This window comes from Chiloscyllium punctatum, chromosome 19, assembly GCF_047496795.1.
Source record: "Chiloscyllium punctatum isolate Juve2018m chromosome 19, sChiPun1.3, whole genome shotgun sequence".
NCBI lineage: Eukaryota > Metazoa > Chordata > Chondrichthyes > Orectolobiformes > Hemiscylliidae > Chiloscyllium > Chiloscyllium punctatum.
This window is the reverse complement of record NC_092757.1, coordinates 39,391,726-39,414,416: the sequence shown is the minus strand read 5'-3', so window position 1 is coordinate 39,414,416 and position 22,691 is coordinate 39,391,726.

The following is a 22,691-nucleotide window of genomic DNA, read 5'->3' as shown; positions in this document are numbered from 1 at the left end:
TCTATCTCTGTGTTCTCTGTGTGTTTGTGTTATGTGAGTGTGTTCTCTGTGTTTGTGTTCTCTGTGTGTGTTTGGGTTGTCTGTGTGTGTGTGTGCGTTCTGTGTATGTGTGTTCTGTGTGTGTGTGTGTATGTTCTCTCTTTCTGTGTGTGATCTCTCAATGTGTTCTCCCTCTCTCTCTCTGTGTCCTCTCTCACTTTGTGTTCTCTCTATGTGTGTCTGTTCTCTCTCACTCTGTGTTCTCTCTCTATCTCTGTATTCTGTGTGTGTGTGTTCTCTGTGTGAGTTCTCTTTTGTGTGTGTTGTGTGTGTGTGTTCTCGGTTTGTGTGTTCTGTGTGTGCGTGTTTTCTGTCTGTGTGTTCACCGTGTGTGAGTGTGTTCTCTCTCACTCTATGTGTTCACTCTTTCTCTGTGTGATCTCTCTCTGTGTTCTCTCTCTCTCTGTGTTCTCTGTGTGTTTGTGTTCTGTGTGTGTGTTCTCTGTCTGTGTTTGGGTTGTCTGTGTGTGTGTGTGCGTTCTGTGTATGTGTGTCCTCTGTGTGTGTGTATGTTCTCTCTCTCTGTGAGTGATCTCTCTCTGTTCTCTCTCTCTCTCTCTGTTTTCTCTCTCTGTGTGTACTCTCTCTGTGATTGTCTGTTCTCTCTCACTTTATGTTCTATCTCTATCGCTGTATTTTGTGTGTGTGTGTGTGTTATCTGTGTGTGTTCTCTGTGTGTGTTTGGGTTATCTGTGTGTGTGTGCGTTCTGTGTATGTGTGTTCTGTGTGTGTGTGTGTGTGTATGTTCTCTCTTTCTGTGCGTGATCTCTCTCTCTGTTCTCTCACTCTCTCTGTGTTCTCTCTCTCTCTGTGTTCTCTCTTATCTCTGTGTGTGTGTGTTCTCTGTGTGTGTTCTCTTTTGTGTGTGTTGTGTGTGGATGTTCTGTGTGTGTGTGTGTTTCTCTGTGTGTGTATTCTCCGTGTGTGTGCGTGTGTTCTCTCTCACTCTATGTGTTCTCTCTTTTTCTGTGTGATCTCTCTCTATTCTCTCTCTATTTCTGTGTTCTCTGTGTGTTTGTGTTATGTGAGCGTGTTCTCTGTCTTTGTGTTCTCTGTGTGTGTTTGGGTTGTCTCTGTGTATGTGTGTTCTGTGTGTGTGTGTGTATGTTCTCTCTTTCTGTGTGTGATCTCTCAATGTGTTCTCCCTCTCTCTCTCTGTGTTCTCTCTCTCTCTCTGTGTTCTCTCTATGTGTGTTTGTTCTCTCTCACTTTGTGTTCTCTCTATGTGTGTGTGTTCTCTCTCACTCTGTGTTCTCTCTCTATCTCTGTATTCTGTGTGTGTGTGTTCTCTGTGTGTGTTCTCTTTTGTGTGTGTTGTGTGTGTGTGTTCTCGGTTTGTGTGTTCTGTGTGTGCGTGTTTTCTGTCTGTGTGTTCACCGTGTGTGCGTGTGTTCTCTCTCACTCTATGTGTTCTCCCTTTCTCTGTGTGATCTCTCTCTCTCTGTTCTCTCTCTATCTCTGTGTTCTTCTGTGTGTTTGTGTTCTGTGTGTGTGTTCTCTCTTTCTGTGTGTGATCTCTCTCTCTCTGTTCTCTCTCTCTCTGTGTTCTCTCTCTCTCTCTGTGTCTGTTCTCTCTCACTATGTGTTCTCTCTCTATCTCTGTATTCTGTGTGTTTGTATTTTCTGTCTGTGTGTTCTCTTGTATGTGTGTTCTGTGTGTGTGTTCTCTGTGTGTATGTTCTCTCTTTCTGTGTATGATCTGTCACTCTGTGTTCTCTCTCTCTCTGTGTTCTGTATCTCTATGTTCTCTGTCTGCGTTCTCTGTCTGTGTTCTCTCTATCTGTGTGTTCTCTCTCTCTGTGTTCTCTCTCTCTCTGTTCTCTTTCTCTCTCTATCTCTGTTCTCTCTCTGTGTGTGGTCTTTCTCTCTCTGTGTTCTCTCTCTCTGTTTGTTCTCACTCTCTCTGTGTCTTCTCGCTCTCTCTGCGATCACTCGCTCTCTGTGTTCTCTCTCTCTCTGTATTCTCTCTCTGTGTTCTCTCTCTGTGTGTATTCTCTCGGTGTGTTCTGTGTGTGTGTGTTCTCTCTCTCTGTGTTCTCTCTCTGTATGTTCTCTCTCCCTCTGTGTTCTCTCTCTGTGTGTGTCTGTTCTCTCACACTCTATGTTCTCTCTCTATCTCTGTATTCTGTGTGTGTTCTCTCTGTGTGTGTTCTCTTGTGTGTGTGTTCTGTGTGTGTGTTCTCTGTTTGTGTGTTCTGTGTGTGCGTGTTCTGTGTGTGTGTTTCTCTGTGTGTGTGCTCTGTGTGTGCGTGTTCTGTGTGTGTGTTTCTCTGTGCGTGTGCCCTGTGTGCGTTCTCTGTGAGTGTGCGTGTGTTCTCTCTCCCTCTATGTGTTCTCTCTTTCCCTGTGTGATCTCGCTGTGTTATCGCTCTCTCTGTGTTCTCTGTGTGTTTGTGTTCTGTGTGTGTGTTCTGTGTGTTTGTGATCTGTGTGTGTTTCTCTGTGTGTGTGTGCTCTGTGTGTGTGTTCTCTTTGTGTGTGCATGTGTTCTCTCACCCTCTATGTGTTCTCTCTTTCTCTGTGTGATCTCTCTCTGTGTGTGTTCTCTTGTGTGTGTGTTCTGTGTCTGTGTTCTCTGTTTGTGTGTTCTGTGTGTGCGTGTTCTGTGTGTGTGTTTCTCTGTGTGTGCGCTCTGTGTGTGTTCTCTGTGTGTGTGCGTGTGTTCGCTCTCCCTCTATGTGTTCTCTCTTTCTCTGTGTGATCTCTCTCTCTGTGTTCTCTGTGTGTTTGTGTTCTGTGTGTGTATTCTCTCTGTGTGTTCTGTGTGTGTGTTCTCTCTCTCTCTGTGTTCTCTCTCTGAGTATTCTCTCTCCCTCTATGTGTTCACTCTTTCTCTGTGTGATCTCTCACTGTGTTGTCTCTCTCTCTGTGTTCTCTGTGTGTTTGTGTTCTGTGTGTGTGTTCTCTGTCTGTGTTTGGGTTGTCTGTGTGCGTGTGTGCGTTCTGTGTATGTGTGTCCTCTGTGTGTGTGTATGTTCTCTCTCTCTGTGAGTGATCTCTCTCTGTTCTCTCTCTCTCTCTCTGCTCTCTCTCTCTGTGTGTTCTCTCTCTGTGATTGTGTGTTCTCTCTCACTCTATGTTCTATCTCTATCGCTGTATTCTGTATGTGTGTGTGTGTTATCTGTGTGTGTTCTCTGTGTGTGTTTGGGTTATCTGTGTGTGTGAGTGCGTTCTGTGTATGTGTGTTCTGTGTGTGTGTGTGTGTGTATGTTCTCTCTTTCTGTGCGTGATCTCTCTCTCTGTTCTCTCATTCTCTCTGTGTTCTCTTTCTCTCTGTGTTCGCTCTCTCTGTGTGTCTGTTCTCTCTCACTCTGTGTTCTCTCTTATCTCTGTGTGTGTGTGTTCTCTGTGTGTGTTCTCTTTTGTGTGTGTTGTGTGTGGATGTTCTGTGTGTGTGTGTGTTTCTCTGTGTGTGTGCTCTGTGTGTGTATTCTCCGTGTGTGTGCGTGTGTTCTCTCTCACTCTATGTGTTCTCTCTTTCTCTGTGTGATCTCTCTCTCTCTGTTCTCTCTCTATCTCTGTGTTCTTCTGTGTGTTTGTGTTCTGTGAGTGTGTTCTCTGCGTGTGTTTGGGTTTTCTCTGTGTGTGTGTGCGTTCTGTGTCTGTGTGTTCTCTGTGTGTGTGTATGTTCTCTCTTTCTGTTTGTGATCTCTCTCTCTGTTCTCTCTCTCTCTCTCTCTGTGTGTGTTCTCTCTCACTCTGTGTTCTCTCTCTATCTCTGTATTCTGTGTGTGTGTGTTCTCTGTGTGTGTTCTCTTTTGTGTGTGTTGTGTGTGTGTTCTCCGTATGTGCGTGTGTTCTCTCTCACTCTACGTGTTCCCTTTCTCTGTGTGATCTCTCTCTCTGTTCTCTCTCTCTGTGTGTTCTCTGTGTGTTTTTGTTCTGTGTGTGTGTTCTCTCTTTCTGTGTGTGATCTCTCTCTCTCTGTTCTCTCTCTCTCTGTGTTCTCTCTCTCTGTGTGTCTGTTCTCTCTCACTATGTGTTCTCTCTCTATCTCTGTATTCTGTGTGTTTGTATTTTCTGTCTGTGTGTTCTCTTGTATGTGTGTTCTGTGTGTGTGTTCTCTGTGTGTATGTTCTCTCTTTCTGTGTATGATCTGTCACTCTGTGTTCTCTTTCTCTCTGTGTTCTGTATCTCTATGTTCTCTGTCTGCGTTCTCTGTCTGTGTTCTCTCTATCTGTGTGTTCTCTCTCTCTGTGTTCTCTCTCTCTCTCTCTGTTCTCTTTCTCTCTCTATCTCTGTTCTCTCTCTGTGTGTGGTCTTTCTCTCTCTGTGTTCTCTCTCTCTGTTTGTTCTCACTCTCTCTGTGTGTTCTCGCTCTCTCTGCGATCTCTCGCTCTCTGTGTTCTCTCTCTCTCTGTATTCTCTCTCTGTGTTCTCTCTCTGTGTGTATTCTCTCTGTGTGTTCTGTGTGTGTGTTCTCTCTCTCTGTGTTCTCTCTCTGTATGTTCTCTCTCCCTCTGTGTTCTCTCTCTGTGTGTGTCTGTTCTCTCACACTCTATGTTCTCTCTCTATCTCTGTATTCTGTGTGTGTTCTCTCTGTGTGTGTTCTCTTATGTGTGTGTTCTGTGTGTGTGTTCTCTGTTTGTGTGTTCTGTGTGTGCGTGTTCTGTGTGTGTGTTTCTCTGTGTGTGTGCTCTGTGTGTGCGTGTTCTGTGTGTGTGTTTCTCTGTGCGTGTGCTCTGTGTGTGTTCTCTGTGAGTGTGCGTGTGTTCTCCCTCCCTCTATGTGTTCTCTTTTCCCTGTGTGATCTCTCACTGTGTTCTCTCTCTCTCTGTGTTCTCTGTGTGTTTGTGTTCTGTGTGTGTGTTCTCTGTCTGTGTTTGGGTTGTCTGTGTGTGTGTGTGCGTTCTGTGTATGTGTGTCCTCTGTGTGTGTGTATGTTCTCTCTCTCTGTGAGTGATCTCTCTCTGTTCTCTCTCTCTCTCTCTGCTCTCTCTCTGTGTGTTCTCTCTCTGTGATTGTGTGTTCTCTATCACTCTATGTTCTATCTCTATCGCTGTATTCTGTATGTGTGTGTGTGTTATCTGTGTGTGTTCTCTGTGTGTGTTGGGGTTATCTGTGTGTGTGTGTGCGTTCTGTGTATGTGTGTTCTGTGTGTGTGTGTGTGTATGTTCTCTCTTTCTGTGCGTGATCTCTCTCTGTTCTCTCATTCTCTCTGTGTTCTCTCTCTGTCTGTGTTCTCTCTCTCTGTGTGTCTGTTCTCTCTCACTCTGTGTTCTCTCTTATCTCTGTGTGTGTGTGTTCTCTGTGTGTGTTCTCTTTTGTGTGTGTTGTGTGTGGATGTTCTGTGTGTGTGTGTGTTTCTCTGTGTGTGTGCTCTGTGTGTGTATTCTCCGTGTGTGTGCGTGTGTTCTCTCTCACTCTATGTGTTCTCTCTTTTTCTGTGTGATCTCTCTCTCTCTATTCTCTCTCTATCTCTGTGTTCTCTGTTTGTTTGTGTTATGTGAGTGTGTTCTCTGTGTTTGTGTTCTCTGTGTATGTTTGGGTTGTCTGAGTGTGTGTGTGCTTTCTGTGTATGTGTGTTCTGTGTGTGTGTGTGTATGTTCTCTCTTTCGGTGTGTGATCTCTCAATGTGTTCTCCCTCTCTCTCTCTCTCTCTGTGTTCTCTCTATGTGTGTTTGTTCTCTCTCACTTTGTGTTCTCTCTATGTGTGTCTGTTCTCTCTCACTCTGTGTTCTCTCTCTATCTCTGTATTCTGTGTATGTGTGTTCTCTGTGTGTGTTCTCTTTTGTGTGTGTTGTGTGTGTGTGTTCGCGGTTTGTGTGTTCTGTGTGTGCGTGTTTTCTGTCTGTGTGTTCACCGTGTGTGCGTGTGTTCTCTCTCACTCTATGTGTTCTCTCTTTCTCTGTGTGATCTCTCTCTCTCTGTTCTCTCTCTATCTCTGTGTTCTTCTGTGTGTTTGTGTTCTGTGAGTGTGTTCTCTGCGTGTGTTTGGGTTTTCTCTGTGTGTGTGTGCGTTCTGTGTCTGTGTGTTCTCTGTGTGTGTGTATGTTCTCTCTTTCTGTGTGTGATCTCTCTCTCTGTTCTCTCTCTCTCTCTCTCTCTCTCTCTGTGTTCTCTCTCACTCTGTGTTCTCTCTCTATCTCTGTATTCTGTGTGTGTGTTCTCTGTGTGTGTTCTCTTTTTTGTGTGTTGTGTGTGTGTTCTTTGTTTGTGTGTTCTGTGTGTGAGTTTTTTCTGTGTGTGCGTTTCTCTGTGTGTGTGCTCTGTGTGTGTGTTCTCCGTGTGTGTGCGTGTGTTCTCTCTCACTCTACGTGTTCTCTTTTCTCTGTGTGATCTCTCTATCTGTTCTCTCTCTCTCTGTGTTCTCTGTGTGTTTATGTTCTGTGTGTGTGTTCTCTGTGTGTGTTCCCTCTGTGTGTGTGTGTTCTCTCTTTCTGTGTGTGATCTCGCTCTCTCTGTTCTCTCTCTCTCTCTGTTCTCTTTCTCTCTCTATCTCTGTTCTCTCTCTGTGTGTGGTCTTTCTCTCTCTGTGTTCTCTCTCTCTGTTTGTTCTCACTCTCTCTGTGTCTTCTCGCTCTCTCTGCGATCTCTCGCTCTCTGTGTTCTCTCTCTCTCTGTATTCTCTCTCTGTGTTCTCTCTCTGTGTGTATTCTCTCGGTGTGTTCTGTGTGTGTGTGTTCTCTCTCTGTGTTCTCTCTCTGTATGTTCTCTCTCCCTCTGTGTTCTCTCTCTGTGTGTGTCTGTTCTCTCACACTCTATGTTCTCTCTCTATCACTGTATTCTGTGTGTGTTCTCTCTGTGTGTGTTCTCTTGTGTGTGTGTTCTGTGTGTGTGTTCTCTGTTTGTGTGTTCTGTGTGTGCGTGTTCTGTGTGTATTGTTCTCTGTGTGTGTGCTCTGTGTGTGCGTGTTCTGTGTGTGTGTTTCTCTGTGCGTGTGCTCTGTGTGTGTTCTCTGTGTGTGTGCGTGTGTTCTCTCTCCCTCTATGTGTTCTCTCTTTCCCTGTGTGATCACGCTGTGTTATCTCTCTCTCTGTGTTCTCTGTGTGTTTGTGTTCTGTGTGTGTGTTCTGTGTGTTTGTGATCTGTGTGTGTTTCTCTGTGTGTGTGTGCTCTGTGTGTGTGTTCTCTTTGTGTGTGCATGTGTTCTCTCACTCTCTATGTGTTCTCTCTTTCTCTGTGTGATCTCTGTGTGTGTGTGTTCTCTTGTGTGTGTGTTCTGTGTCTGTGTTCTCTGTTTGTGTGTTCTGTGTGTGCGTGTTCTGTGTGTGTGTTTCTCTGTGTGTGCGCTCTGTGTGTGTTCTCTGTGTGTGTGCGTGTGTTCTCTCTCCCTCTATGTGTTCTCTCTTTCTCTGTGTGATCTCTCTCTCTGTGTTCTCTGTGTGTTTGTGTTCTGTGTGTGTGTTCTCTCTGTGTGTTCTGTGTGTGTGTTCTCTCTCTCTCTGTGTTCTCTCTCTGAGTATTCTCTCTCCCTCTATGTGTTCACTCTTTCTCTGTGTGATCTCTCTCTGTGTTCTCTCTCTCTCTGTGTTCTCTGTGTGTTTGTGTTCTGTGTGTGTGTTCTCTGTCTGTGTTTGGGTTGTCTGTGTGTGTGTGTGCGTTCTGTGTATGTGTGTCCTCTGTGTGTGTGTATGTTCTCTCTCTCTGTGTGAGTGATCTCTCTCTGTTCTCTCTCTCTCTCTCTGTTCTCTCTCTCTGTGTGTTCTCTCTCTGTGATTGTCTGTTCTCTCTCACTCTATGTTCTATCTCTATCGCTGTATTCTGTATGTGTGTGTGTGTTATCTGTGTGTGTTCTCTGTGTGTGTTTGGGTTATCTGTGTGTGTGTGTGCGTTCTGTGTATGTGTGTTCTGTGTGTGTGTGTGTGTGTGTATGTTCTCTCTTTCTGTGCGTGATCTCTCTCTCTGTTCTCTCATTCTCTCTGTTCTCTCTCTCTCTCTGCGTTCTCTCTCTGTGTGTGTCTGTTCTCTCTCACTCTGTGTTCTCTCTTATCTCTGTGTGTGTGTGTTCTCTGTGTGTGTTCTCTTTTGTGTGTGTTGTGTGTGAATGTTCTGTGTGTGTGCTCTGTGTGTGTATTCTCCGTGTGTGTGCGTGTGTTCTCTCTCACTCTATGTGTTCTCTCTTTTTCTGTGTGATCTCTCTCTCTCTATTCTCTCTCTATCTCTGTGTTCTCTGTGTGTTTGTGTTATGTGAGTGTGTTCTCTGTGTTTGTGTTCTCTGTGTGTGTTTGGGTTGTCTCTGTGTGTGTGTGCGTTCTGTGTATGTGTGTTCTGTGTGTGTGTGTGTATGTTCTCTCTTTCTGTGTGTGATCTCTCAATGTGTTCTCCCTCTCTCTCTCTCTGTGTTCTCTCTCTCTCTGTGTTCTCTCTATGTGTGTTTTTTCTCTCTCACTTTGTGTTCTCTCTATGTGTGTCTGTTCTCTCTCACTCTGTGTTCTCTCTCTATCTCTGTATTCTGTGTGTGTGTGTTCTCTGTGTGTGTTCTCTTTTGTGTGTGTTGTGTGTGTGTGTTCTCGGTTTGTGTGTTCTGTGTGTGCGTGTTTTCTGTCTGTGTGTTCACCGTGTGTGCGTGTGTTCTCTCTCACTCTATGTGTTCTCTCTTTCTCTGTGTGATCTCTCTCTCTCTGTTCTCTCTCTATCTCTGTGTTCTTCTGTGTGTTTGTGTTCTGTGAGTGTGTTCTCTGTGTGTGTTTGGGTTTTCTCTGTGTGTGTGTGCGTTCTGTGTCTGTGTGTTCTCTGTGTGTGTGTATGTTCTCTCTTTCTGTGTGTGATCTCTCTCTCTGTTCTCTCTCTCTCTCTCTGTGTTCTCTCTCACTCTGTGTTCTCTCTCTATCTCTGTATTCTGTGTGTGTGTGTTCTCTGTGTGTGTTCTCTTTTGTGTGTGTTGTGTGTGTGTTCTTTGTTTGTGTGTTCTGTGTGTGAGTTTTTTCTGTGTGTGCGTTTCTCTGTGTGTGTGCTCTGTGTGTGTGTTCTCCGTGTGTGTGCGTGTGTTCTCTCTCAATCTACGTGTTCTCTTTTCTCTGTGTGATCTCTCTATCTGTTCTCTCTCTCTCTGTGTTCTCTGTGTGTTTGTGTTCTGTGTGTGTGGTCTCTGTGTGTGTTCCCTCTGTGTGTGTGTGTTCTCTCTTTCTGTGTGTGATCTCGCTCTCTCTGTTCTCTCTCTCTCTCTGTTCTCTTTCTTTCTCTATCTCTGTTCTCTCTCTGTGTGTGGTCTTTCTCTCTCTGTGTTCTCTCTCTCTGTTTGTTCTCACTCTCTCTGTGTGTTCTCGCTCTCTCTGCGATCTCTCGCTCTCTGTGTTCTCTCTCTCTCTGTATTCTCTCTCTGTGTTCTCTCTCTGTGTGTATTCTCTCTGTGTGTTCTGTGTGTGTGTGTTCTCTCTCTCTGTGTTCTCTCTCTGTATGTTCTCTCTCCCTCTGTGTTCTCTCTCTGTGTGTGTCTGTTCTCTCTCACTCTGTGTTCTCTCTTATCTCTGTGTGTGTGTGTTCTCTGTGTGTGTTCTCTTTTGTGTGTGTTGTGTGTGGATGTTCTGTGTGTGTGTGTGTTTCTCTGTGTGTGTGCTCTGTGTGTGTATTCTCCGTGTGTGTGCGTGTGTTCTCTCTCACTCTATGTCTTCTCTCTTTTTCTGTGTGATCTCTCTCTCTCTATTCTCTCTCTATCTCTGTGTTCTCTGTGTGTTTGTGTTATGTGAGTGTGTTCTCTGTGTTTGTGTTCTCTGTGTGTGTTTGGGTTGTCTCTGTGTGTGTGTGCGTTCTGTGTATGTGTGTTCTGTGTGTGTGTGTGTGTATGTTCTCTCTTTCTGTGTGTGATCTCTCAATGTGTTCTCCCTCTCTCTCTCTGTGTTCTCTCTATGTGTGTTTGTTCTCTCTCACTTTGTGTTCTCTCTATGTGTGTCTGTTCTCTCTCACTCTGTGTTCTCTCTTATCTCTCTGTGTGTGTGTTCTCTGTGTGTGTTCTCTTTTATGTGTGTTGTGTGTGGATGTTCTGTGTGTGTGTGTGTTTCTCTGTGTGTGTGCTCTGTGTGTGTATTCTCCGTGTGTGTGCGTGTGTTCTCTCTCACTCTATGTGTTCTCTCTTTCTCTGTGTGATCTCTCTCTCTCTGTTCTCTCTCTATCTCTGTGTTCTTCTGTGTGTTTGTGTTCTGTGAGTGTGTTCTCTGCGTGTGTTTGGGTTTTCTCTGTGTGTGTGTGCGTTCTGTGTCTGTGTGTTCTCTGTGTGTGTTTATGTTCTCTCTTTCTGTGTGTGATCTCTCTCTCTGTTCTCTCTCTCTCTCTCTCTGTGTTCTCTCTCTCTCTCTGTGTCTGTTCTCTCTCACAATGTGTTCTCTCTCTATCTCTGTATTCTGTGTGTTTGTATTTTCTGTCTGTGTGTTCTCTTGTATGTGTGTTCTGTGTGTGTGTTCTCTGTGTGTATGTTCTCTCTTTCTGTGTATGATCTGTCACTCTGTGTTCTCTCTCTCTCTGTGTTCTGTATCTCTATGTTCTCTGTCTGCGTTCTCTGTCTGTGTTCTCTCTATCTGTGTGTTCTCTCTCTCTGTGTTCTCTCTCTCTCTCTCTGTTCTCTTTCTCTCTCTATCTCTGTTCTCTCTCTGTGTGTGGTCTTTCTCTCTCTGTGTTCTCTCTCTCTGTTTGTTCTCACTCTCTCTGTGTGTTCTCGCTCTCTCTGCGATCTCTCGCTCTCTGTGTTCTCTCTCTCTCTGTATTCTCTCTCTGTGTTCTCTCTCTGTGTGTATTCTCTCGGTGTGTTCTGTGTGTGTGTGTTCTCTCTCTCTGTGTTCTCTCTCTGTATGTTCTCTCTCCCTCTGTGTTCTCTCTCTGTGTGTGTCTGTTCTCTCACACTCTATGTTCTCTCTCTATCTCTGTATTCTGTGTGTGTTCTCTCTGTGTGTGTTCTCTTGTGTGTGTGTTCTGTGTGTGTGTTCTCTGTTTGTGTGTTCTGTGTGTGCGTGTTCTGTGTGTGTGTTTCTCTGTGTGTGTGCTCTGTGTGTGCGTGTTCTGTGTGTGTGTTTCTCTGTGCGTGTGCCCTGTGTGCGTTCTCTGTGAGTGTGCGTGTGTTCTCTCTCCCTCTATGTGTTCTCTCTTTCCCTGTGTGATCTCGCTGTGTTATCGCTCTCTCTGTGTTCTCTGTGTGTTTGTGTTCTGTGTGTGTGTTCTGTGTGTTTGTGATCTGTGTGTGTTTCTCTGTGTGTGTGTGCTCTGTGTGTGTGTTCTCTTTGTGTGTGCATGTGTTCTCTCACCCTCTATGTGTTCTCTCTTTCTCTGTGTGATCTCTCTCTGTGTGTGTTCTCTTGTGTGTGTGTTCTGTGTCTGTGTTCTCTGTTTGTGTGTTCTGTGTGTGCGTGTTCTGTGTGTGTGTTTCTCTGTGTGTGCGCTCTGTGTGTGTTCTCTGTGTGTGTGCGTGTGTTCGCTCTCCCTCTATGTGTTCTCTCTTTCTCTGTGTGATCTCTCTCTCTGTGTTCTCTGTGTGTTTGTGTTCTGTGTGTGTGTTCTCTCTGTGTGTTCTGTGTGTGTGTTCTCTCTCTCTCTGTGTTCTCTCTCTGAGTATTCTCTCTCCCTCTATGTGTTCACTCTTTCTCTGTGTGATCTCTCACTGTGTTGTCTCTCTCTCTGTGTTCTCTGTGTGTTTGTGTTCTGTGTGTGTGTTCTCTGTCTGTGTTTGGGTTGTCTGTGTGCGTGTGTGCGTTCTGTGTATGTGTGTCCTCTGTGTGTGTGTATGTTCTCTCTCTCTGTGAGTGATCTCTCTCTGTTCTCTCTCTCTCTCTCTGCTCTCTCTCTCTGTGTGTTCTCTCTCTGTGATTGTGTGTTCTCTCTCACTCTATGTTCTATCTCTATCGCTGTATTCTGTATGTGTGTGTGTGTTATCTGTGTGTGTTCTCTGTGTGTGTTTGGGTTATCTGTGTGTGTGAGTGCGTTCTGTGTATGTGTGTTCTGTGTGTGTGTGTGTGTGTATGTTCTCTCTTTCTGTGCGTGATCTCTCTCTCTGTTCTCTCATTCTCTCTGTGTTCTCTTTCTCTCTGTGTTCGCTCTCTCTGTGTGTCTGTTCTCTCTCACTCTGTGTTCTCTCTTATCTCTCTGTGTGTGTGTTCTCTGTGTGTGTTCTCTTTTGTGTGTGTTGTGTGTGGATGTTCTGTGTGTGTGTGTGTTTCTCTGTGTGTGTGCTCTGTGTGTGTATTCTCCGTGTGTGTGCTTGTGTTCTCTCTCACTCTATGTGTTCTCTCTTTCTCTGTGTGATCTCTCTCTCTCTGTTCTCTCTCTATCTCTGTGTTCTTCTGTGTGTTTGTGTTCTGTGAGTGTGTTCTCTGCGTGTGTTTGGGTTTTCTCTGTGTGTGTGTGCGTTCTGTGTCTGTGTGTTCTCTGTGTGTGTGTATGTTCTCTCTTTCTGTTTGTGATCTCTCTCTCTGTTCTCTCTCTCTCTCTCTCTCTGTGTGTTCTCTCTCACTCTGTGTTCTCTCTCTATCTCTGTATTCTGTGTGTGTGTGTTCTCTGTGTGTGTTCTCTTTTGTGTGTGTTGTGTGTGTGTTCTCCGTATGTGCGTGTGTTCTCTCTCACTCTACGTGTTCCCTTTCTCTGTGTGATCTCTCTCTCTGTTCTCTCTCTCTGTGTGTTCTCTGTGTGTTTTTGTTCTGTGTGTGTGTTCTCTCTTTCTGTGTGTGATCTCTCTCTCTCTGTTCTCTCTCTCTCTGTGTTCTCTCTCTCTGTGTGTCTGTTCTCTCTCACTATGTGTTCTCTCTCTATCTCTGTATTCTGTGTGTTTGTATTTTCTGTCTGTGTGTTCTCTTGTATGTGTGTTCTGTGTGTGTGTTCTCTGTGTGTATGTTCTCTCTTTCTGTGTATGATCTGTCACTCTGTGTTCTCTTTCTCTCTGTGTTCTGTATCTCTATGTTCTCTGTCTGCGTTCTCTGTCTGTGTTCTCTCTATCTGTGTGTTCTCTCTCTCTGTGTTCTCTCTCTCTCTCTCTGTTCTCTTTCTCTCTCTATCTCTGTTCTCTCTCTGTGTGTGGTCTTTCTCTCTCTGTGTTCTCTCTCTCTGTTTGTTCTCACTCTCTCTGTGTGTTCTCGCTCTCTCTGCGATCTCTCGCTCTCTGTGTTCTCTCTCTCTCTGTATTCTCTCTCTGTGTTCTCTCTCTGTGTGTATTCTCTCTGTGTGTTCTGTGTGTGTGTTCTCTCTCTCTGTGTTCTCTCTCTGTATGTTCTCTCTCCCTCTGTGTTCTCTCTCTGTGTGTGTCTGTTCTCTCACACTCTATGTTCTCTCTCTATCTCTGTATTCTGTGTGTGTTCTCTCTGTGTGTGTTCTCTTATGTGTGTGTTCTGTGTGTGTGTTCTCTGTTTGTGTGTTCTGTGTGTGCGTGTTCTGTGTGTGTGTTTCTCTGTGTGTGTGCTCTGTGTGTGCGTGTTCTGTGTGTGTGTTTCTCTGTGCGTGTGCTCTGTGTGTGTTCTCTGTGAGTGTGCGTGTGTTCTCCCTCCCTCTATGTGTTCTCTTTTCCCTGTGTGATCACGCTGTGTTATCTCTCTCTCTGTGTTCTCTGTGTGTTTGTGTTCTGTGTGTGTGTTCTCTCTGTGTGTTCTGTGTGTGTGTTCTCTCTCTCTCTGTGTTCCCTCTCTAATTATTCTCTCTCCCTCTATGTGTTCACTCTTTCTCTGTGTGATCTCTCACTGTGTTCTCTCTCTCTCTGTGTTCTCTGTGTGTTTGTGTTCTGTGTGTGTGTTCTCTGTCTGTGTTTGGGTTGTCTGTGTGTGTGTGTGCGTTCTGTGTATGTGTGTCCTCTGTGTGTGTGTATGTTCTCTCTCTCTGTGAGTGATCTCTCTCTGTTCTCTCTCTCTCTCTCTGCTCTCTCTCTGTGTGTTCTCTCTCTGTGATTGTGTGTTCTCTATCACTCTATGTTCTATCTCTATCGCTGTATTCTGTATGTGTGTGTGTGTTATCTGTGTGTGTTCTCTGTGTGTGTTGGGGTTATCTGTGTGTGTGTGTGCGTTCTGTGTATGTGTGTTCTGTGTGTGTGTGTGTGTATGTTCTCTCTTTCTGTGCGTGATCTCTCTCTCTGTTCTCTCATTCTCTCTGTGTTCTCTCTCTGTCTGTGTTCTCTCTCTCTGTGTGTCTGTTCTCTCTCACTCTGTGTTCTCTCTTATCTCTGTGTGTGTGTGTTCTCTGTGTGTGTTCTCTTTTGTGTGTGTTGTGTGTGGATGTTCTGTGTGTGTGTGTGTTTCTCTGTGTGTGTGCTCTGTGTGTGTATTCTCCGTGTGTGTGCGTGTGTTCTCTCTCACTCTATGTGTTCTCTCTTTTTCTGTGTGATCTCTCTCTCTCTATTCTCTCTCTATCTCTGTGTTCTCTGTTTGTTTGTGTTATGTGAGTGTGTTCTCTGTGTTTGTGTTCTCTGTGTATGTTTGGGTTGTCTGAGTGTGTGTGTGCTTTCTGTGTATGTGTGTTCTGTGTGTGTGTGTGTATGTTCTCTCTTTCGGTGTGTGATCTCTCAATGTGTTCTCCCTCTCTCTCTCTCTCTCTGTGTTCTCTCTATGTGTGTTTGTTCTCTCTCACTTTGTGTTCTCTCTATGTGTGTCTGTTCTCTCTCACTCTGTGTTCTCTCTCTATCTCTGTATTCTGTGTGTGTGTGTTCTCTGTGTGTGTTCTCTTTTGTGTGTGTTGTGTGTGTGTGTTCGCGGTTTGTGTGTTCTGTGTGTGCGTGTTTTCTGTCTGTGTGTTCACCGTGTGTGCGTGTGTTCTCTCTCAGTCTATGTGTTCTCTCTTTCTCTGTGTGATCTCTCTCTCTCTGTTCTCTCTCTATCTCTGTGTTCTTCTGTGTGTTTGTGTTCTGTGAGTGTGTTCTCTGCGTGTGTTTGGGTTTTCTCTGTGTGTGTGTGCGTTCTGTGTCTGTGTGTTCTCTGTGTGTGTGTATGTTCTCTCTTTCTGTGTGTGATCTCTCTCTCTGTTCTCTCTCTCTCTCTCTCTCTCTCTCTGTGTTCTCTCTCACTCTGTGTTCTCTCTCTATCTCTGTATTCTGTGTGTGTGTTCTCTGTGTGTGTTCTCTTTTTTGTGTGTTGTGTGTGTGTTCTTTGTTTGTGTGTTCTGTGTGTGAGTTTTTTCTGTGTGTGCGTTTCTCTGTGTGTGTGCTCTGTGTGTGTGTTCTCCGTGTGTGTGCGTGTGTTCTCTCTCACTCTACGTGTTCTCTTTTCTCTGTGTGATCTCTCTATCTGTTCTCTCTCTCTCTGTGTTCTCTGTGTGTTTATGTTCTGTGTGTGTGTTCTCTGTGTGTGTTCCCTCTGTGTGTGTGTGTTCTCTCTTTCTGTGTGTGATCTCGCTCTCTCTGTTCTCTCTCTCTCTCTGTTCTCTTTCTCTCTCTATCTCTGTTCTCTCTCTGTGTGTGGTCTTTCTCTCTCTGTGTTCTCTCTCTCTGTTTGTTCTCACTCTCTCTGTGTCTTCTCGCTCTCTCTGCGATCTCTCGCTCTCTGTGTTCTCTCTCTCTCTGTATTCTCTCTCTGTGTTCTCTCTCTCTGTGTATTCTCTCGGTGTGTTCTGTGTGTGTGTGTTCTCTCTCTGTGTTCTCTCTCTGTATGTTCTCTCTCCCTCTGTGTTCTCTCTCTGTGTGTGTCTGTTCTCTCACACTCTATGTTCTCTCTCTATCACTGTATTCTGTGTGTGTTCTCTCTGTGTGTGTTCTCTTGTGTGTGTGTTCTGTGTGTGTGTTCTCTGTTTGTGTGTTCTGTGTGTGCGTGTTCTGTGTGTATTGTTCTCTGTGTGTGTGCTCTGTGTGTGCGTGTTCTGTGTGTGTGTTTCTCTGTGCGTGTGCTCTGTGTGTGTTCTCTGTGTGTGTGCGTGTGTTCTCTCTCCCTCTATGTGTTCTCTCTTTCCCTGTGTGATCACGCTGTGTTATCTCTCTCTCTGTGTTCTCTGTGTGTTTGTGTTCTGTGTGTGTGTTCTGTGTGTTTGTGATCTGTGTGTGTTTCTCTGTGTGTGTGTGCTCTGTGTGTGTGTTCTCTTTGTGTGTGCATGTGTTCTCTCACTCTCTATGTGTTCTCTCTTTCTCTGTGTGATCTCTGTGTGTGTGTGTTCTCTTGTGTGTGTGTTCTGTGTCTGTGTTCTCTGTTTGTGTGTTCTGTGTGTGCGTGTTCTGTGTGTGTGTTTCTCTGTGTGTGCGCTCTGTGTGTGTTCTCTGTGTGTGTGCGTGTGTTCTCTCTCCCTCTATGTGTTCTCTCTTTCTCTGTGTGATCTCTCTCTCTGTGTTCTCTGTGTGTTTGTGTTCTGTGTGTGTGTTCTCTCTGTGTGTTCTGTGTGTGTGTTCTCTCTCTCTCTGTGTTCTCTCTCTGAGTATTCTCTCTCCCTCTATGTGTTCACTCTTTCTCTGTGTGATCTCTCTCTGTGTTCTCTCTCTCTCTGTGTTCTCTGTGTGTTTGTGTTCTGTGTGTGTGTTCTCTGTCTGTGTTTGGGTTGTCTGTGTGTGTGTGTGCGTTCTGTGTATGTGTGTCCTCTGTGTGTGTGTATGTTCTCTCTCTCTGTGTGAGTGATCTCTCTCTGTTCTCTCTCTCTCTCTCTGTTCTCTCTCTCTGTGTGTTCTCTCTCTGTGATTGTCTGTTCTCTCTCACTCTATGTTCTATCTCTATCGCTGTATTCTGTATGTGTGTGTGTGTTATCTGTGTGTGTTCTCTGTGTGTGTTTGGGTTATCTGTGTGTGTGTGTGCGTTCTGTGTATGTGTGTTCTGTGTGTGTGTGTGTGTGTATGTTCTCTCTTTCTGTGCGTGATCTCTCTCTCTGTTCTCTCATTCTCTCTGTTCTCTCTCTCTCTCTGCGTTCTCTCTCTGTGTGTGTCTGTTCTCTCTCACTCTGTGTTCTCTCTTATCTCTGTGTGTGTGTGTTCTCTGTGTGTGTTCTCTTTTGTGTGTGTTGTGTGTGAATGTTCTGTGTGTGTGCTCTGTGTGTGTATTCTCCGTGTGTGTGCGTGTGTTCTCTCTCACTCTATGTGTTCTCTCTTTTTCTGTGTGATCTCTCTCTCTCTATTCTCTCTCTATCTCTGTGTTCTCTGTGTGTTTGTGTTATGTGAGTGTGTTCTCTGTGTTTGTGTTCTCTGTGTGTGTTTGGGTTGTCTCTGTGTGTGTGTGCGTTCTGTGTATGTGTGTTCTGTGTGTGTGTGTGTATGTTCTCTCTTTCTGTGTGTGATCTCTCAATGTGTTCTCCCTCTCTCTCTCTGTGTTCTCTCTCTCTCTGTGTTCTCTCTATGTGTGTTTGTTCTCTCTCACTTTGTGTTCTCTCTATGTGTGTCTGTTCTCTCTCACTCTGTGTTCTCTCTCTATCTCTGTATTCTGTGTGTGTGTGTTCTCTGTGTGTGTTCTCTTTTGTGTGTGTTGTGTGTGTGTGTTCTCGGTTTGTGTGTTCTGTGTGTGCGTGTTTTCTGTCTGTGTGTTCACCGTGTGTGCGTGTGTTCTCTCTCACTCTATGTGTTCTCTCTTTCTCTGTGTGATCTCTCTCTCTCTGTTCTCACTCTATCTCTGTGTTCTTCTGTGTGTTTGTGTTCTGTGAGTGTGTTCTCTGTGTGTGTTTGGGTTTTCTCTGTGTGTGTGTGCGTTCTGTGTCTGTGTGTTCTCTCTGTGTGTGTATGTTCTCTCTTTCTGTGTGTGATCTCTCTCTCTGTTCTCTCTCTCTCTCTCTGTGTTCTCTCTCACTCTGTGTTCTCTCTCTATCTCTGTATTCTGTGTGTGTGTGTTCTCTGTGTGTGTTCTCTTTTGTGTGTGTTGTGTGTGTGTTCTTTGTTTGTGTGTTCTGTGTGTGAGTTTTTTCTGTGTGTGCGTTTCTCTGTGTGTGTGCTCTGTGTGTGTGTTCTCCGTGTGTGTGCGTGTGTTCTCTCTCAATCTACGTGTTCTCTTTTCTCTGTGTGATCTCTCTATCTGTTCTCTCTCTCTCTGTGTTCTCTGTGTGTTTGTGTTCTGTGTGTGTGGTCTCTGTGTGTGTTCCCTCTGTGTGTGTGTGTTCTCTCTTTCTGTGTGTGATCTCGCTCTCTCTGTTCTCTCTCTCTCTCTGTTCTCTTTCTTTCTCTATCTCTGTTCTCTCTCTGTGTGTGGTCTTTCTCTCTCTGTGTTCTCTCTCTCTGTTTGTTCTCACTCTCTCTGTGTGTTCTCGCTCTCTCTGCGATCTCTCGCTCTCTGTGTTCTCTCTCTCTCTGTATTCTCTCTCTGTGTTCTCTCTCTGTGTGTATTCTCTCTGTGTGTTCTCTGTGTGTGTGTTCTCTCTCTCTGTGTTCTCTCTCTGTATGTTCTCTCTCCCTCTGTGTTCTCTCTCTGTGTGTGTCTGTTCTCTCTCACTCTGTGTTCTCTCTTATCTCTGTGTGTGTGTGTTCTCTGTGTGTGTTCTCTTTTGTGTGTGGTGTGTGTTGTGTGTGGATGTTCTGTGTGTGTGTGTGTTTCTCTGTGTGTGTGCTCTGTGTGTGTATTCTCCGTGTGTGTGCGTGTGTTCTCTCTCACTCTATGTGTTCTCTCTTTTTCTGTGTGATCTCTCTCTCTCTATTCTCTCTCTATCTCTGTGTTCTCTGTGTGTTTGTGTTATGTGAGTGTGTTCTCTGTGTTTGTGTTCTCTGTGTGTGTTTGGGTTGTCTCTGTGTGTGTGTGCGTTCTGTGTATGTGTGTTCTGTGTGTGTGTGTGTGTATGTTCTCTCTTTCTGTGTGTGATCTCTCAATGTGTTCTCCCTCTCTCTCTCTGTGTTCTCTCTCTCTCTCTGTGTTCTCTCTATGTGTGTTTGTTCTCTCTCACTTTGTGTTCTCTCTATGTGTGTCTGTTCTCTCTCACTCTGTGTTCTCTCTTATCTCTGTGTGTGTGTGTTCTCTGTGTGTGTTCTCTTTTATGTGTGTTGTGTGTGGATGTTCTGTGTGTGTGTGTGTTTCTCTGTGTGTGTGCTCTGTGTGTGTATTCTCCGTGTGTGTGCGTGTGTTCTCTCTCACTCTATGTGTTCTCTCTTTCTCTGTGTGATCTCTCTCTCTCTGTTCTCTCTCTATCTCTGTGTTCTTCTGTGTGTTTGTGTTCTGTGAGTGTGTTCTCTGCGTGTGTTTGGGTTTTCTCTGTGTGTGTGTGCGTTCTGTGTCTGTGTGTTCTCTGTGTGTGTTTATGTTCTCTCTTTCTGTGTGTGATCTCTCTCTCTGTTCTCTCTCTCTCTCTCTCTCTGTGTTCTCTCTCACTCTGTGTTCTCTCTCTATCTCTGTATTCTGTGTGTGTGTGTTCTCTGTGTGTGTTCTCTTTTGTGTGTGTTGTGTGTGTGTTCTTTGTTTGTGTGTTCGGTGTGTGAGTTTTTTCTGTGTGTGCGTTTCTCTGTGTGTGTTCTCTGTGTGTGTGTTCTCCGTATGTGCGTGTGTTCTCTCTCACTCTACGTGTTCCCTTTCTCTGTGTGATCTCTCTCTCTGTTCTCTCTCTCTCTGTGTGTTCTCTGTGTGTTTGTGTTCTGTGTGTGTGTTCTCTCTTTCTGTGTGTGATCTCTCTCTCTCTGTTCTCTCTCTCTCTGTGTTCTATCTCTCTCTGTGTGTCTGTTCTCTCTCACTATGTGTTCTCTCTCTATCTCTGTATTCTGTGTGTTTGTATTTTCTGTCTGTGTGTTCTCTTGTATGTGTGTTCTGTGTGTGTGTTCTCTGTGTGTATGTTCTCTCTTTCTGTGTATGTTCTGTCACTCTGTGTTCTCTTTCTCTCTGTGTTCTGTATCTCTATGTTCTCTGTCTGCGTTCTCTGTCTGTGTTCTCTCTATCTGTGTGTTCTCTCTCTCTGTGTTCTCTCTCTCTCTCTCCGTTCTCTTTCTCTCTCTATCTCTGTTCTCTCTCTGTGTGTGGTCTTTCTCTCTCTGTGTTCTCTCTCTCTGTTTGTTCTCACTCTCTCTGTGTGTTCTCGCTCTCCCTGCGATCTCTCGCTCTCTGTGTTCTCTCTCTCTCTGTATTCTCTCTCTGTGTTCTCTCTCTGTGTGTATTCTCTCGGTGTGTTCTGTGTGTGTGTGTTCTCTCTCTCTGTGTTCTCTCTCTGTATGTTCTCTCTCCCTCTGTGTTCTCTCTCTGTGTGTGTCTGTTCTCTCACACTCTATGTTCTCTCTCTATCTCTGTATTCTGTGTGTGTTCTCTCTGTGTGTGTTCTCTTGTGTGTGTGTTCTGTGTGTGTGTTCTCTGTTTGTGTGTTCTGTGTGTGCGTGTTCTGTGTGTGTGTTTCTCTGTGTGTGTGCTCTGTGTGTGCGTGTTCTGTGTGTGTGTTTCTCTGTGCGTGTGCTCTGTGTGTGTTCTCTGTGAGTGTGCGTGTGTTCTCTCTCCCTCTATGTGTTCTCTCTTTCCCTGTGTGATCACGCTGTGTTATCTCTCTCTCTGTGTTCTCTGTGTGTTTGTGTTGTGTGTGTGTGTTCTCTGTCTGTGTTTGGGTTGTCTGTGTGTGTGTGTGCGTTCTGTGTATGTGTGTCCTCTGTGTGTGTGTATGTTCTATCTCTCTGTGAGTGATCTCTCTCTGTTCTCTCTCTCTCTCTCTGCTCTCTCTCTCTGTGTGTTCTCTCTCTGTGATTGTCTGTTCTCTCTCACTCTATGTTCTATCTCTATCGCTGTATTCTGTATGTGTGTGTGTGTTATCTGTGTGTGTTCTCTGTGTGTGTTTGGGTTATCTGTGTGTGTGTGCGTTCTGTGTATGTGTGTTCTGTGTGTGTGTGTGTGTATGTTCTCTCTTTCTGTGCGTGATCTCTCTCTCTGTTCTCTCATTCTCTCTGTGTTCTCTCTCTCTCTGTGTTCTCTCTGTGTGTGTGTCTGTTCTCTCCCTCTCTGTGTTCTCTCTTATCTCTCTGTGTGTGTGTTCTCTGTGTGTGTTCTCTTTTGTGTGTGTTGTGTGTGAATGTTCTGTGTGTGTGTGTGTTTCTCTGTGTGTGTGCTCTGTGTGTGTATTCTCCGTGTGTGTGCGTGTGTTCTCTCTCACTCTATGTGTTCTCTCTTTTTCTGTGTGATCTCTCTCTCTCTATTCTCTCTCTATCTCTGTGTTCTCTGTGTGTTTGTGTTATGTGAGTGTGTTCTCTGTGTTTGTGTTCTCTGTGTGTGTTTGGGTTGTCTCTGTGTGTGTGTGCGTTCTGTGTATGTGTGTTCTGTGTGTGTGTGTGTATGTTCTCTCTTTCTGTGTGTGATCTCTCAATGTGTTCTCCCTCTCTCTCTCTGTGTTCTCTCTCTCTCTCTGTGTTCTCTCTATGTGTGTTTGTTCTCTCTCACTTTGTGTTCTCTCTATGTGTGTCTGTTCTCTCTCACTCTGTGTTCTCTCTTATCTCTCTGTGTGTGTGTTCTCTGTGTGTGTTCTCTTTTATGTGTGTTGTGTGTGGATGTTCTGTGTGTGTGTGTGTTTCTCTGTGTGTGTGCTCTGTGTGTGTATTCTCCGTGTGTGTGCGTGTGTTCTCTCTCACTCTATGTGTTCTCTCTTTCTCTGTGTGATCTCTCTCTCACTGTTCTCTCTCTATCTCTGTGTTCTTCTGTGTGTTTGTGTTCTGTGAGTGTGTTCTCTGCGTGTGTTTGGGTTTTCTCTGTGTGTGTGTGCGTTCTGTGTCTGTGTGTTCTCTGTGTGTGTTTACGTTCTCTCTTTCTGTGTGTGATCTCTCTCTCTGTTCTCTCTCTCTCTCTCTCTCTGTGTTCTCTCTCACTCTGTGTTCTCTCTCTATCTCTGTATTCTGTGTGTGTGTGTTCTCTGTGTGTGTTCTCTTTTGTGTGTGTTGTGAGTGTGTTCTTTGTTTGTGTGTTCGGTGTGTGAGTTTTTTCTGTGTGTGCGTTTCTCTGTGTGTGTTCTCTGTGTGTGTGTTCTCCGTATGTGCGTGTGTTCTCTCTCACTCTACGTGTTCCCTTTCTCTGTGTGATCTCTCTCTCTGTTCTCTCTCTCTCTGTGTGTTCTCTGTGTGTTTGTGTTCTGTGTGTGTGTTCTCTCTTTCTGTGTGTGATCTCTCTCTCTCTGTTCTCTCTCTCTCTGTGTTCTATCTCTCTCTGTGTGTCTGTTCTCTCTCACTATGTGTTCTCTCTCTATCTCTGTATTCTGTGTGTTTGTATTTTCTGTCTGTGTGTTCTCTTGTATGTGTGTTCTGTGTGTGTGTTCTCTGTGTGTATGTTCTCTCTTTCTGTGTATGTTCTGTCACTCTGTGTTCTCTTTCTCTCTGTGTTCTGTATCTCTATGTTCTCTGTCTGCGTTCTCTGCCTGTGTTCTCTCTATCTGTGTGTTCTCTCTCTCTGTGTTCTCTCTCTCTCTCTCCGTTCTCTTTCTCTCTCTATCTCTGTTCTCTCTCTGTGTGTGGTCTTTCTCTCTCTGTGTTCTCTCTCTCTGTTTGTTCTCACTCTCTCTGTGTGTTCTCGCTCTCCCTGCGATCTCTCGCTCTCTGTGTTCTCTCTCTCTCTGTATTCTCTCTCTGTGTTCTCTCTCTGTGTGTATTCTCTCTGTGTGTTCTGTGTGTGTGTGTTCTCTCTCTCTGTGTTCTCTCTCTGTATGTTCTCTCTCCCTCTGTGTTCTCTCTCTGTGTGTGTCTGTTCTCTCACACTCTATGTTCTCTCTCTATCTCTGTATTCTGTGTGTGTTCTCTCTGTGTGTGTTCTCTTGTGTGTGTGTTCTGTGTGTGTGTTCTCTGTTTGTGTGTTCTGTGTGTGCGTGTTCTGTGTGTGTGTTTCTCTGTGTGTGTGCTCTGTGTGTGCGTGTTCTGTGTGTGTGTTTCTCTGTGCGTGTGCTCTGTGTGTGTTCTCTGTGAGTGTGCGTGTGTTCTCTCTCCCTCTATG